At 39.0% G+C, this 12,148-nt stretch overlaps 1 protein-coding gene across 6 annotated transcripts in view; it reads right to left on the reverse strand.

Annotated features, from left to right (window-relative positions):
- LOC126348080 (solute carrier family 25 member 45-like) overlaps positions 1 to 12,148 on the reverse strand; it is a 101,650-nt gene that overhangs the window by 56,953 nt on the left and 32,549 nt on the right. For 3 of the 6 annotated variants that reach the window (XM_050002326.1, XM_050002328.1, XM_050002327.1), the window contains exon 2: positions 3,586 to 3,697. The exons of 2 other annotated variants lie outside the window; for them this stretch is intronic. The gene's annotated coding sequence lies outside the window, so the exon portion shown is untranslated. The remainder of the gene's footprint in view (positions 1 to 3,585; positions 3,698 to 12,148) is intronic. One more of the 6 variants, XM_050002329.1, reaches the window with a different exon arrangement.

Here is a 12,148-nt window from a genome sequence, read left to right on the forward strand (position 1 = left end):
GGTGCTGAGAACAATTGTTCACTGAGCTAAAACACTGTCTGACTCAGACAGCTTGGCAGCAGAGTTACAATACCTACAGCAAGTGTTTGCTGACAACGGATACTCAAAAAGGGAAATCTGCAAGGCGCTACATCCCTCCCGATGACCTGATACTGAGGGAGAGGAAGAAGAAGGAGATGCCACTAGGGTAGTCTTTCTACGGTATGCAGGACCTGTATCTGCTAAGATACTGAAAAAGCACAAAATCAAGAGTGTGTTCTGCCCACAAAACAAGATCAGAGCGCTTCTTGGAATGGTTAAGGATGATCTGGGATTCAGAAAACCTGGTATCTACCATATACCATGTGAATGCGGTATGTCTTCAATTGGCCAGACCACCAGGACCATTGATATACGAGGGCTATTGCGAAAGTTTTTAGCAGCCCGTAAACCGTAAGGGGTTGTTTTCATTCAAAAGAGCAATGTTTTTGGACCTTGGAACGTGTGTGCGCAGCCCCTGGCTAGTGGTGATCCCCCCACAATGCGGTAAGAACGTGGTAAGAAAGCACAGGCAGTGCTGAGTCAGAGATGGTACAGGATGGAGCTGTCGCGACGCGACTTTCACGCCATGACTTTTTACAATTATAAAAAGGGTTGAAGTGTCGAAGAATGCCATTTTCTTTGCTGCGAGTTTTTGGTGAAGCTTCCCCTTCTAGGGCCACAGTTGCAAATTGGTTTCGCGAGTTTTCGTGGGGTCGGCAGTCAACTGAAGATGAACCTTCTCCCAGTCGGCCAGCAACAGCTGTGACTCCTGAAAACATTGATGCTGTGAGGAAATGATCAAAGAAGACACACATCTTACATTTTGTAACATTGAAGGGACCCTAAATATTGGATCAACAGCAGCACAGACCATCGTTCATAGTCACTGAGGCCTTAGTAAGAGATGTGCCCGTTGGGTGCCACATTCCCTGACAGAAAGCCAAAAGGAGGTGAGAGTGGACTAGTGTTGTTTCATGCTCAAAAAATTCAACGAAGGGAATTCCCAAGACACCTACAATATCGTCACAGGTGATGAAACGTGGGTCTACCATTATGACCCTGAAACGAAGAGACGGTCTTCTGTGTGGTGGTTCCCAGGGCAGGAATCACCCACAAAAGTTCGATGAAGTCAGAGCTCTGGAAAAAAGGTGGCGACAACTTTTTTCACAAAGATCGGGCTTCTCACCTCTGTGACCTTAAACACACATCGTACAGTCAATGTTGAATGGTACGTGAATGATTGTCTTCCAAAAGTCATCGCCACGTGGAAGTCACAGCATCCAAAGTCCAAGAGTGGGCACCTACTGCTGCATTACGACAATGCTTCTGCTCACAGGGCTGCCAGAATCATGGACTTTCTGGAGAAGGAAAAAGTGCGAACATAACCCCATCCCTCCTATTCACCTGACCTGGTCCCCTGTGACTTCTTTCTGTTCCCTAAGACTAAGGAAAAAATTCTAGGGTAGCGGTTTTCATCAGATGAAGAGGTCATTGCAGCGTACGAGAGTGCACTAAGTGACATCCCAAAAGAGGCATGGACTGACATTTTCTAAGTGGTTTCAGAGAATGGAAAAATGTATACATACTAACGGAAAGTATTTTGAAAAGTTTTAAACTTTTTTTTGCAAATAAATTTTTTTCACACATTCTGCTAAAAACTTTCGGCATAGCCCTCGTAAGATGTAAATAGCACCAAAGGCATATCAGGCTATGACAAGCCACTAAATCGGCAATAGCATAACATTGCTTGGAATTTGAGCACACCATGAATTATGATAAAAACCAGGATCTTGTCTCAGACCATCAAATTTTGGGACAGCGTCACCACTGAATCGATCGAAGTCAAGATGGCAGAGAACTTGATAAACTGGGAAGATGGATAGCAACCCAGCACAGCATGGAGTCCAGCTTTGGGCCTATTCCAAAAAGAATGGGAGAAAACACGAGATCAGGAGAATGACAGGCGGACTGGAGAAAGTTGGAACAGTCACCAACAGCAACTGCAGCCTGTCAACAGTGTGAGGAACACACCTGGTGGGTGCAGACCTTGTAGGGAATGCCATGAAACAGCTGCCACTGGGGAAAACAGCGGAAGCAGGCACGGACAGAAGACGGAACACCTGGTGACCAACCGACATGGTCGCACTGGAGAAAGTCTGAACAGTCACCGACAGCAAACGCAGCCTGTCAACAGTGCTAGGAATGAGCCTGTCATGTGTGGACATAGTAGGGTATGCCATGAAATGGCAACCACCGGGGAAAATAGTGGAAATGGGCGTGGACAGAAGACAGAACATATGGCAACCAACTGACAAAGTCGCAGCGGAAGCAGACGGCGTAGGGAACGCCAGACACTGTCCAGATATAAGTAAGCCTGTCATTCAGTCACAGAAAGCACCTGATGAAGATGTCGAGGTACGGCATCGAAATACTGTGTTAGAAAAACACAGACCACTGGCAGTACACCCGCTTCAATGAAATGCCAACATCGCTTTGGTTCACTCCAAGACACCTGGACACTACTGTTGTTGAGAACCCTTCCTAGCACAATGTTACAATGTGGACATTATCGTACCGTGGTATTGACCATCTAGGCATGGTTGAAGTACAGACGACATGAGCTCTGTACCTCCTTCCTGGTGGAATGACTGAAACTGATTGGCTGTCAGACCCCCACCATCTACTAGGTGCTGCTCATCCATGGTTGTTTACATCTTTGGGCAAGTATAGTGACATCTCTGAACAGTCCAAGGGACTGTATAAGTGATACAATATCCACAGTCAATGTCTGTCTTCAGGAGTTCTGGGAACCGGGACGATGCAAAACTTTTTTTGATGTGTGTATATTGAGTTCATCAGAAGAAAATACTATACATGGCCTGAAACACCTTTTTCAAAATTATCATAACTATTTCACATATACAGACAGCTGTGTATCACTGCACTGCACTTCCAGTTATTAAGTGGACTACTAACTAATTAGTCACCATCACGAACAGCACCACCATGATTATTTTACTGATAATGAATATGTTCTGTCTTTAACTGTATGACAACTGACATAAATAATTTTCAGATCCATTTATAAAATTTTTAATGACTGTCAATACATCAAAAGAACAAGTTATAGTTCAATAAAAAGACTTTCCTGAGCCTGTCATCTTTCTTTTGATTTTTGTCTATTATTCATATTGTAGTCTCACTTTATTTTTTTATTTTTTGAATCATTGTGACCAGTTTTGTTTGCATTTGTTTATTTATTTCCAATTAAAAGCATCCTCTCTCACCTTCTTATTTTCATTACGTGTTAAAAGCATCCTCCATCACCTTCTTTATAAAGTGAACTTCCATCTTTTGAACATATTTCCTGAAAATCTACTTAGCCCTCCATCTTATAACTGTAAAGTTAGTAGGACTGCATCATTCTTTAAAAATTATTGAGTAATGTTAGCTGCACACAGACTTCACCAGGAATGATATAACTGCCTGATGTCTGAGATAGGAATGACAAATTTGAAGAACATTCATCATGAAATTGAAGGTAATATAATATGAAGTTCTTACAGTTAAAAAAAGCTTACTCCAGGAGCTGTCTGTCTATTGTCCACTTCCAGAGAAAATCAGTCCCAGTTGAAAGAATCTGCATGCAGCTTGACAGCAACCATGGGATCATCACCTACGACACCAATAATGTGACCACATTTAAATATCAGATGATCTAACACCACAGTCAAATTACTGACATTTTACTTAGAAAATAAATCCACAATCAGCTCTATGATATTGTAAAATATGCATTTTAAAGCATCAAAAAAGCCTGTGGCTACCTTCAGCAAATCATATCTGAGAAACATTTTCTAATCTGAACTTTTGTTGTATTCTGTTTCCCTCAGAAAGATAATGCTACTCTTTATTTTACAGAACACTCTGAAGTACTGTGTTCTTGATGCAATGGAAGAAACAAATTAAATAATTTAGTAGCATTTTGTTTATATAAGCAAGTAGATGTGCATCCAGTTCTCATCTCATGGCAACTGTGTATTGCTGATGATTCATGTTGTTTTACGAGTTGCAGAGTCTTCTCCAATATACATACATGAAAAATAGTTTGCATCACCTCTGTTCCAAGAGTTCCAGAGCCTGTACAGAAAATGGGAATAGAGATCAACTTAAACATCATTTCCACCCTATTTATTGCTCATGAAAACCACACAATTCATGTTGTACCACAATACAGCGAGACCTTCAGAGGTGGAGGTCCAGTTTGCTGTACATATCGGTACCTCTAATACCCAGTAGCACATCCTCTTGCATTGATGCATGCCTGTATACATCATGGCATACTATCCACAAATTCATCGAGGCACTCTTGGTCCAGACTGCCCCACTCGTAGATCCAGCAGAGCGCTTGGTGGGTCATATCATCCATAAACAGCCATTTTCAATCTATCCCAGACATGTTCGATATGGTTCATGTCTGGAGAACATACTGGCTTCTCTAGTCGAGTGTTTTTATCCTGAAGAAAGTCATTCACTAGATGTTCACAAAGGAGGCACAAATTGTCTTCCATGAAGAAAAATGCCTCACCAATATGCTGCTGATATGGTTGCACTATCAGTCAGAAGATGACTCACATATCGTACAGCCATTACGGCACCTGTGATGACCACCAGCGGCTTATGTCAGCCCCACATAATGCTACCACAAAATAGTAGGTAACCTCCACCTTGCTGTGCTCGCTGGACAGTGTAAGGCATTCAGCCTGACCAGGTTGCCTCCAAACACATCTCTGATGATTGTCTGGTTGAAGGCATATGCAACACTCATTGGTGAAGAGAACGTGATGCCAATCCTGAGTGGCCCATTCAGCATGTTGTTGGGCCCATCTGTATCATGCTGCATGGTGTCGTTGTTGCAAAGATGGATGTCCCCATGGATGTCAGAAGTGAAGTTGCACATCATGCAGCCTACTGCGCACAGTTTGAGTCATAACGAGATGTCCTATGGTTGCACGAAAACCATTATTCAACATGGTGGCATAGCTGTCAGGGTTTCTCCAAGCCATAATGCATAGGTAGCGGTCATCCACTGCAGTAGTAGCCCGTGGGCAGCCTGGGCAAGGCATGTCATTGTCAGTTCCTGTCTCTCTGTAATCTCCACCATGTCCCAACAACACTACACTGCTTTGGTGCTCTCCGGGATGCCTGGACACTCCCCTTGCTGAGAGCCCCTTCCTCACACAAAGTAACAATGCAGATGCAATCAAACCATGGTATTGACCGTTTAGGTATGGTTGAACTACAGACAATATGAACCGTGTATCTCCTTCCTGGTGGAATGACTGGACTTGATCAGCTGTTCGACCCCCTCTGTCTAATAGGCACTGCTCATGCGTGATCGTTTACATCTTGAGGCATGTTTAGTGACATCTCTGAACAGTCAAAGGGATTGGGAACCTGTGTGGTGCAAAACTTTTTTTTGATGTGTGTGTGTGTGTTGTTGTTGTTGTATGGGTCTAGGAGAATGAACCTGCTAAAACAGGTAAAATTATCAATGTAGAAGTGTGAGCTGTGTATGATTCCCTGGAGTGATGTCACAGTACAATTGGCTTACTGGACTTATTGATATTCATTTAGTTATGTAAGAGTTCTTGAGCTGGCAAGAGCTTGAGGGAAATTCAATTTGTGTTCTCCTTGTAATTGCTGATACATGTAACAAATACATTATTCATGTTCATGTACATTATTCATGTTAGTGTTGGTGCAAGTTATTGTCAATTAGATAATTTTGTTGAATATTAAAAGTTTGTATTAAGTTTTAAGTTGGCGAGATGAAGGTGTAAGATTCTAGATTTGAATTAGTATAGGAAATTGGATTCATAAATAAAACAGATGCATGGTGATGTGAATTTGATCATTAAAAGTGAAGATAGACTTCAGAGGTTGATACAATGGGCCTGGATCCTCACAAGTGATGTCCTACCAATCATACTTCAATCCACAATGAGAAACTTGGAATATTAAGAAGAAAAGTGAAGGTGTATCCAAATGCTACAAGTGCAAAGGGATGGAATAATACAAAATATACATAAAAGAAGAAAGTCACTCAAAGCCAGCACATAAATGAAGAAGAATGATACATCTGCAAGAACTGAATGTTTGAAAGAATAGTTCCTCCAGAAGTAAAAGTGAGGGGCTTTCTGTGTATTAATGCTGCGCTGTGGTAGCAGGATATGCCCATGTATAGTGAATAGTATTTCTTGGTGCACTCTGCTTACTATCCAGATCATTGTTGTTGATGCTATACAAGAAAAAAATTATAATTTGAAGATTTGCTTAATTAATGCAATGTTCATCTATTTGAACCTTGTTATTGCAGACAAACCTTGGTCTCCTCCTACAAATTTTACCTTCCCACACTTCCATCCATTACCAAACAGATGATTTCCTGATAGCTGAGGATTGTCCTATCAGCGTATCCCTTCTATAGTTAAGTTCTGCCGTAAATTTCTTTTCGCCCCATTTTAATTCAATACCACTTCCTTAGTTATTCAGTCTATCCATGTAACCTTCAGTTTCCCTCTATAGCACCACATTTCAAATGCTTATACTCTGAAAATTCTATTGTCCACATTTCACTTCCACATAAAGCTACACTACAGACACCCTAAAATTTATATTCAGCTAGCAACCTGCCCCACTTTCACAAGTGTATGTACCTACTGCGGACAACTAGTATGACATAGTGCTAATAAATTATTCCTTCTTCATAAATCAGTTAGTCTATTAATGAACACCATATCAAAATCAGTACAGTAGTTCCTGAGATTAACCTTCGCATACATTGAGAAAAACAAAACGGGCAGTTTTCATAAATGCTAATAATTTTTTCGTTTTCAAAAATGCTTTTCTTGCTACTGCCAGCCTGCATTTTATATTCCCTGTAATTCAGCTATATCTAGTTACTCTGTTGTTTAAACAATGAAACTCAGCCACTACTTTTGGAGTCGCATTTCGTAATCTAACTCCCTCAAAACTGTCTGCTTTAATTCAACTTCATTCTATTGATCCTGTTTCAGTTATGTTGATGTGCATCTTATAACCTCTTTTCAAGACAAATTGTATCCTCTTCAACTGATCTTCTAAGTCATTTGCACTCTCTCACAGAATTACAAACTCATTGTCAAACCTCGAAGTTCAACATTGGCAGAAGCTTTCTCTAAATTTACAGATGATATAAACACAGGTTTGACTTTCTTCAGCCTGTCTTCTAGGGTAATCTGTGGTGTCAGTACTGCCTGTGATCCTATAGAACCAAAACTGATGTTCCACAAGGTAGACTTCTACCAATTTTCACAGTCTTCTCTAAATAATTTGTCAGTACTTTGTACCCATCACTTATGAAACTGATAGTTTGGCAGTATCGCATATATCGGCACCTTCCAGTTTTAGAATTGGAATTATTACATTCTTCTGAAAAGTCTGAGGAAGTTTTACCTGTCTCACAAATATTGCACACCAGATGGTACATTTTTGGCTCTCTCAAGGATCTCAATAATTCAGAGGGAAAGTTGTCTACTTCATGAGCCCAGTTTCAACTTAAAGTCTTTCAGTGCACTGTGAAATTCTTCTCACAGATTCATAGCTCTCATCTCATCTTTATTTACTTCCTCTTTCCCTTATACAGTGTTGTCACATTTATTTCCCTTGTATTCCCCTTCTATATATTCCTTCCACCTTTCATCTTTTGGCTTTCAGCTTACCTCTTGATATTCAAACAGCTGCTTCCTATCCTTCAAAGGTCTCTAATTTTCCTAGTGATGACTTACACATATCTTTTAACTAGTCAGCATGCTCCTACAGCCTTCATTTGCTCTCTAGCCACTCTTGCTGAGATATTTTGCAGTTTATACCAATCTCATTTTCTAGACACTTGTATTTTGCCTGCTGCAGTTGCTGCATTTTTATTTTTCCTCCTCCCGCCAATTAAATTCCATAATTTGTGTTTTATCTCAGGATTTCTATTGGGCCTTGTCTTCTCCCTGTTTGTCCTCTGCTGCCTTCACTATTTCATCTCTCAAAGATACCTATTCATTTTTTTCTATTTTACTCAACTACTCTGTTTCAGTCAATCAATGCCTATCAATCCCTTTGAAACTGTCAACAATCTCTGTTTCTTTCAATATATCCAAGTCTCATCTCCATAATTTCCTATCTTCCTGGAAATTCTTCAGTTTTAGTATTTTGCACATAACCAAAAAATTATGATCTGAATCAAAATATGACCTTGGAAATGTTTTGCAGTATAAAATCTTATTTTGAAATCTCAGTCTTACTAGTGTATAACCTATATGAAAACTTCTAAAGACCCCAGGCCTCTTCCACATATTCAATCTTCTTTCAATTTGGTGACCAAGCCTCACCATAACTTGGGCCACAATTCTGTGTTCCGAAGACTATTCCCGAGTAAAGCTCACTGTGTGCTTTGCTAAATGCACAGGCCACCAATCACTCAAAAACATGACACATTTCATATAAGAACAATGTATGGACATCTAACTACCTTTCCCTTGACAGAAGCTCCCATCTGCTGTCTGTTTCTAGAATTATTTTGAAAGAAACTGTAGCAAACATAAGAGTTGTCGTCATGATTGACTGACCCAATGTGAGCTCAGTTGTCAAGAGCTCCATGCATGTTACCATTAGATTTTTCCTGTTTGCTGTAATTCTGCTAAAAATATGTAATATTTGTTGAGCGAGCGTAAAATTTGAGAAGTTTGAGAAGAAAAATTCAATGATTCTGGATTGGAGGGAGAAATACCTGAGTGGGAACTTTCTGAAGACATTCGTAGTCAGGTAAGTTTCTGTCTGCTACAATTTCTCATCACTAATATACTTGCTACAGCCACTGATGCTGTGATTACAATTTAGTTCTGTTTTATTTTTCTTAATTTCATCTTTATTGTGATCAAATCTCATGACACATATCCAACACAGGTTTCCAAGAGATGTTTGGAGTATACAAGACGATTTACTGGGAAAACAAGTGGGAAAGAAACAAACTAGTAATTCCCTGTCTGCAACACACCTCCTGGAACACCAGTATACTTCATATTTTTTCCATAGAAAAGGCAATTACATGTGAAATTGTTCAAGATATCAACATAGTGGGGCCATGTTTGCTAATACTTCAAGGCCAGATCAATCTGTCATCCAGACAGTTTCCACTCTGCTGTGGAGTGCACACTGATGTGAAACTTCCTGGCACATTAAAACTACATGCTGGACCAAAACTCAAACCTGGGCAAAGGTCTTGGGTTCAAGTCCCATTCTGGAACACGGTCTTAATCTGCCTTGAAGTATCATTCAGGCAGTTGCCACTGCAACTATCAATAAGGCTGATGCCCCACTTCTGGAACCACAGGTTTGACTGGCCTCTCCACATATACCCCTTCTATTGTGACTGCACTTACATTGTGACTATATGTATCACTGAGGCACACAAGCCACCCCAACTCGGCAAGATCCATGGTTCACAAGGGATTTCTTGCATATGATGAAGTTATCTGTAAAGATGTAGTCTGAAAAAAGCTGTACAAGAATTCACTCTGATCTTGATAAGATTCCAAAGTGGTGCAATGATAGGTATTTTCCTTTAAATGTTGAATAACAATTTTTGTGCACTTCACAGAAGTGAAAAATTTAGTACTGTGCAACAACATTATCAACGATTCACAAGCGGAATCAGGAAATTGAGCCAAACAGCTGGCTTTAACAGTTGGTAGGGATATGAAATGGAATTATCACATAGGTGCAATCACAGTGTATTGAAATATAATGAATTGCATTATTCACTAAATAAATGGATAATGCATTGGATCAGGTATAACACCAAAATGTACTGACATTGTGAAAGTCAACACAAAATTTTCATGAACAGTTGGTATGTGATCTATACTCAACAACTGAGTATTACAATTTAACCTTCATTTAAATGAAATTACCCCATTTACAGTATAACAAATAAACATTTTAAGAGGATAAATAAACATCTCTAGCATGAAGTAAGTGAGAATTATTATTACTTTACTTATCTGTTAATGGATAGAAATGGTAAAATCTTTATTTAATGTCAAATCATATAACTGGAAGTATAACAAAATTCAAAATGTAGAAGAAAGTTGCTGGACATTACATCTATGGTGTTTGTCAAAACAATATCCATAAAATCAAAGTCAATAAACATGTGGTAAAAGAAATGAAAATTATCAACTGAAAATCATTTGTTGTAAGATAATAGAATTGTATTAAAAAGAGCTACATTTTGTTGGCCAATTTTACTGCTAAACTTCACATTCTGCACATTTTCTTTGTTTTGACTCCAACACAAATGGGGTGCTTGTCTAGATAAAGTACCTGTGACAGGGAGCTCATAGTGTACAGTTAAAGCTAAAGATATGTGACATAACAACAGTAGTAAAAAAAAAAGTCTGAACTGAAAATATAAAATTTGAGGCTATAAAATTTTGTTATCTGGTTGAACTTTTTCTGCAACTTTGCCACAGGTAATAAATTGAAGATATTTTTCAAACCTGTATTTTCATTTACAACACAAGAATGAGAGCCTAGATTTATCAATTTCATATATTTCTATGCTGTTCCTGGGACCATGATGAATAATTGCATGCAACAGATAAACTATGATAATCAATTTTCAAAATTGGTGATAAAATCTTCAAAAATATTTTTTAGCATGCATCAAGTGTGTGTGTGTGTGTGTGTGTGTGTGTGTGTGTGTGTGTGTGTGTGTGTTTGTGTATGCATGCGCGCATTCGTGGTTGGGTGTACTGTGTGGTTGTGAATGTCTGTACTTGTGCTAGAAAAACAGCTACTATTCCAAACTAGTGTGATTTCGGTTTCCTGTTGCATGTTTATGTGCTCCATGCATTGATCAGCTATAAATGATTGGTTGCCTTTCCCTTATTTTATGTTTTAACATGCATGGAATTTCAGCAGGAAAGATACAGTAATGCAGTAGATAAACCAGGTAGCAAACTTTGGTTTATTGTTGGGATACTGGGAAAATGTAATCAGTTTACAATAGAGTTAGATTACAAAACACTCATACAGAACAGCCTAGAATATTTGTCAAGTGTGTGGGAGTCATAACAAACAGGATTAACAGAAGGTACTGAATGTACGCAAAGTATGGCAGCACAATTAGTCGCAGGTTTGTTTCATCCACAGGACAGTGTTATGGAAATTTACTCCCTTCCATAGATGCCAGCTGAAAGACTACGTACCAATTTTTGAAGTATGGAATTGAGGAATCTACTACAATCCTCTTATATATCACTTCTGTATGAGCTGTCAAGACAATGTTAGACTAATTACAGTGTGCGTAGGGGTATTTCTGCAGTCGTTTTTTCCTTGCTTCATTTACAAATGTAATGGGAAGAAGTCCTCATAAACAGTACAATGAGTAGTAGCTTCTGCCATGCACTTCACAGTCCAAAGCATAGACACAAATTAGTCTCTTATTTTCTGTGTGGGAAGTTGAGGAGAAAACTATGCGTAACAGCATTAGTAAACAAGCTCTTCTAAGAATGATTAGTACTTAATTTATTTTGTTGACCACTCGCAGTGTACCACAACAAAAAGAAAGAGTTGAAGGCAGAAATAAAAGATGAAATTATCGCTCTGTTTCAAGCCAAATTAAAACAATATCATTAGTGTGAAAAGAAGCCAGATGACAGTAGACACTTTTTTTGTCTTTACCACAATATACCATAAATGTACAAAGTGCAATTTTAAGGAATATAAGAGAGATGAGGGAAGAGAGGAGACTAATTTAAAAATAATTACACTACAGTAAGAAATAAATTTTCCATCATTTCACTGTTTGTATTGATAGAATACTGGTCCCATGCTACTCAGATTGAAGAAAGAAGTCTGTGGTGGTAAGTACTGATCTGTATCATGGATCAGCAAACATATAATAACTATTTTGTCCTATTGTTTGAGTTGCAGGGAGAATTAAATAATTGGTAACTAAACACTGTGATGAGCTGTGGAGATGCAGCACAATTACAACCTGAGAGACATGTTGTTGTGCTGTTTCACAAGT

This window comes from Schistocerca gregaria, chromosome 1 (genome assembly GCF_023897955.1).
Source record: "Schistocerca gregaria isolate iqSchGreg1 chromosome 1, iqSchGreg1.2, whole genome shotgun sequence".
NCBI lineage: Eukaryota > Metazoa > Arthropoda > Insecta > Orthoptera > Acrididae > Schistocerca > Schistocerca gregaria.